Here is a 4192-nt window from a genome sequence, read left to right on the forward strand (position 1 = left end):
GTGTGTGTGTGTGTGTGCGTGCACAAAAGGGGGAAGGACAAGAGAAAAATGCAAAAGGTTAAATGTAGCAGGAGTAGTCTTAAGGGGCCAAAGACAAGGTGATACAAAAACTTGCATTTGAACAATGGGTAAAAAAGTATCAGTAGGTTATTGGTGATAGTATTGATCGTGTGTCTGTGTGTGTGCCATTTTAAGAGCGAGCGAGACCTGCCGGTAGTAGGCGAGTCACACGAGGCTAGTAATAAAAGGGGAGGGACCCCCCCGCAACACATGGTAGCTTCTACTTCATCTTGTCACTCCAAGCAAGTGCGTCGTGCGTGAACAACGAGTGTCCTCCAGCTTGGCGACACAGGTCTGCTCAGTGCTCAAACTCCACACACACACACACACACACACACACACACACACACACACACACACAGAAAGAGAGAGAGAGAGAGAGAGAACTGAAAGAGTTAGCTGGGTGAGAGTAGGCTCTGAACTTAAAAGGGCATTGCCTTGCCCACGTGCACTAGAACTACGAAGGGAAGAAGAGAAGATCCCTAGCTTTCTCTCTCGCCCTCCCGATGAAAGGTCCACTAAGAAGGAGTGCAATTAGCCTAAACTGCAAAGAATCAAAGTAGAGAGCTAAAGTCAGGGCAAAACTAGGGCTTTAGCTTGCGAGAAAAATGCAGGAGAAAGCACGCTGCTAGAGAGAGCTAGAGAGAGAGAGAGAGAGATGGATTATGCATCGAGACATCAAGGTTAGTTTATCCATCAAAAATTGAATCGACATCGCTTGGCACAAAACATAAAAATGTACTTATCTGGAAAATGAACATCTATCTATACGATAATAAAAGGGGGAGGGATTTCGCCCCCAGCCACATGGAATAACCTGCTTTCTTTGGCACTTTCAGGCAAGTGTGCCCTGCGTGAATAGTGACAAGGCGAGAGAGATGGTGCAGCCCTATGCGAACAATGACACGGTCGCACTTAAATGGTGTTTGTGTGTATGGGGAGTCACTGCTGACTCTTGGTTATCAGTACTCCTTGAGTCCAGAGACACACAGAGAGAGAGAGAGAGAGAGAGAGAGAGATATTGGCGCGACGGCCCAAACTCCAAAGAGTCGGGGAGGGAGCCTAATATGGCACCTTTAGGGGTGTTGACAAGAGATTTCCTCGTGTGGCTTGGGACTACTCCGGTAGTGTTCGGTAAAAGTTATTTTTTGAAGCACACAAAATTCCTTTCCTTGAATTTGCAAAGAGGAAATCTCTTGTCAACACCCTTCAACAACGACCCAAACTCCAAAGAGTGGGGGAGACAGCCTAATATGGTGCCTTCACGGGTGTTGACAAGAGATTTTCTCGCGTGGCTTGCGACTCGGGCAGTGTTCGATAAAAGTCATTTTTCAAAGCACACAAAATTCCTTTCCTTTAATTTGCAAAGAGGAAATTTTAGAAATTTAGGTTATATTTTCAGATTTTTGCACTATTTTTCTCTATTTTTGGGTGGAATTTATACTTTTCCCCTTGCTCTCAACCAGCATTTTAGAAATTGAAAACGACATGATATTAAGCTCAGACACATTTTTCCTGAACACTGGATTCGGGAGAGGTGAGACTGTCATCGAGTTACAGGCAACGATAATTGTGCGGATTGTCAGGATGCTAGAAGGCCCAACAAAAGAGAGAGAGAGAGAGAGAGAGAGAGAGAGAGAGAGAGAGAGAGAGAGAGAGAGAGAGAGAGAGAGAGAGAGAGATTGAATTTTAAATTTTAAACTAAAATAGATGTGCATCTCGAGTCTTGACCTCGCTTCCTCAGTATAGGCCGCAACTATCAATCATCTTCTTCTGCGAGATACGCATTGTCACACCTTTCCATCTCTCTTCTTCTTGGGTGTGTGTGTGGTCTGTGTGTGCACTAATAAAAAGAGAAAAATGGTATAACCTTTCTATCACCCAAGTGTGGTAAATTGGTTATGCCATTCCCCCCTGTTGGGGCTATTGCCGTCTGCAAGATAAGAGCCGATGTGTGTAGAGTATTGTCCGAAGGAGACAAGTGATTCTTGCAATCACCGTCTACTAGACGTGGCTATTGATGAGTCCAGCTCTTGCTCTGTGTCATGATCTGACTGGTTATCAATGCCCAAGGATGGCCGCAAAGAGTGGCTGTGCATAATGGTCGATGTGATGACGCTCTTGCCAGGGTCACACAGGTCTAAGAATTTAAGGGCCGCTGACAGAGAGAAGATCAGTCCCTACAAGGCCAGCAGTAGCAAGATTGTCAGATCATTAGAAAATGTAGCCATTTTTGTGACGTACGAGGTGATGCTTGGAGCAGATGGTACTTGACTCCTCACTTCACGTTGGGAAAGAGTTGGAAGCTAACTTGGTTTTTTGTACGTCTGTTGGATATGCAGGTTTTGACAAACAGTCACCTTTTGAAGGAGTTTGGAGGGGGCATGATGATAGCTGAGGGAGGAAGCCAGGGTGATGACAAGGTGCTGCAGGGCAAGCAATTGGATATGTCACACACAACAACGATAAGCGTCATATAAGGGGGTGAGCAACGTGTGGGAACTTGCGAGCCAAAATGGGGATCATGTTTGGACTACTCACAAGTGCAGAAGAAGGTATTGAACACCGGCATGGACGCTGAGCTCGTATGGTGAGGTGTCATGGATGTTGACAGTGGGCAGAGTCGGGACAGGTTCGGTTTTATCTCTAGTTTTGAGCAATACTTTGAAACGTGGATTTTTGTCCGGTTTAGGCTAAAATTATCAGTATTTCTAACTTCAAAAGGGAACATTATCACCCGCCCAGTCCCCCATCCTTGTTTGAGATGATGCTTGAGGAATTCAAGCTATGTGTGGTGTAGAGGCCACCCCACCTGGCATGTCATTTCCGAATATCATTTTCTTGGCACCCCCACTGAGGATCCTTTGATTAAAACCCTTCAATTTACAAGACTAAAAAACCTACCTTTCATGGATGGATGAATGGTTATCAGGGTTTGCTAACTGGACAACGAAAGAAGAAGAGCTCCAAGCACAGCTGGACAAACTTTGCATCTCCAGCGAGGCTCGAGTGCCAGGTGTAACGGTGATGGATTTGCAGTGGGAAAGACAATCAGCATGTCAGACTCAGCGGATATACATAGCCCGTGTGCCAAGGAGAAGAAGGAAGAGGTCAAGACCGTGTCCCCAACCTATGACCAACCCGTAACAACAAGATGGAGGGAGCTCTGCGCAATAGAATGTCAACACTATTCTACTTTGAGAATCGGGTAACTCAAGTCACCGAGGTAATTATCATAGTCAGTTTCCAAGTCGCACTTGATGCTGCAGCACATGCTCACGCTCTCACTAGGAATCTACTAAGTCTGTTTCAGGAAAGGATACCACTCTCTCCCACAAATTTGGACAGTGATTAAGTACCTTTAAGCTTCACATGAGTCAGTACAACTACCTCAAGGCAGATTACACATTCCGATACGAGTAGGATCAATCAAGATAATAATGAATTGGAAGGCTCACTACCAGCACATCATAAACACCATGATGGGAGGGGAGCGCTTCTTTGAGGTTCTGGCATCAGATCAACCATTTGTCCTACCTTTGGTACAAGGCAATGTACCATTTTAGATTTTAGTTTATGTTCTAGTATAGAAAGGTATATACGCCTTCTTGTAAAGAAAAAAAAAATATTTTGGTTGTAAGCTAAGCAGTGTATCTTTCTAGCTCTCTCTGTCTGAAGATTTTATATTTGCGAGATTTTGTTTTCGAGATTTTGGTATTGAGACACTATTTTCGAGCTTTTTAATGTTCATTACACTAACTTCAAATATTAGTGTGGTATGAGAAAAATCTACGTTAGATTATGCAATCCTTCAATCACCAAACAATTAAATGTACCATGCATGCATGTCTTTGTTTGTGGAAATGTATACTCATGCATACCTCTTATTATCTTGAAATTTAAATTTAAACAAAGGCACCTCTTCTAATTAGTTTAGTTTGAGCATCATATTGTGAGGAATACCAAACAACATGCCTACCATAATCTTAAATTAACCTAGCAAATCAACTCAAGAAACCTCAAAACCAAACTATTTTTGGAAATGAGTCCCTCGTACTACAAAGGGTATTCTGTCGAATGGTTTTATGAAATGTATGCTTGTTATTAGTGGATAGTGTGAAGTATCAACCAA

Source organism: Adiantum capillus-veneris, chromosome 30, assembly GCF_014529385.1.
Source record: "Adiantum capillus-veneris isolate H3 chromosome 30, ASM1452938v2, whole genome shotgun sequence".
Lineage (NCBI taxonomy): Eukaryota > Viridiplantae > Streptophyta > Polypodiopsida > Polypodiales > Pteridaceae > Adiantum > Adiantum capillus-veneris.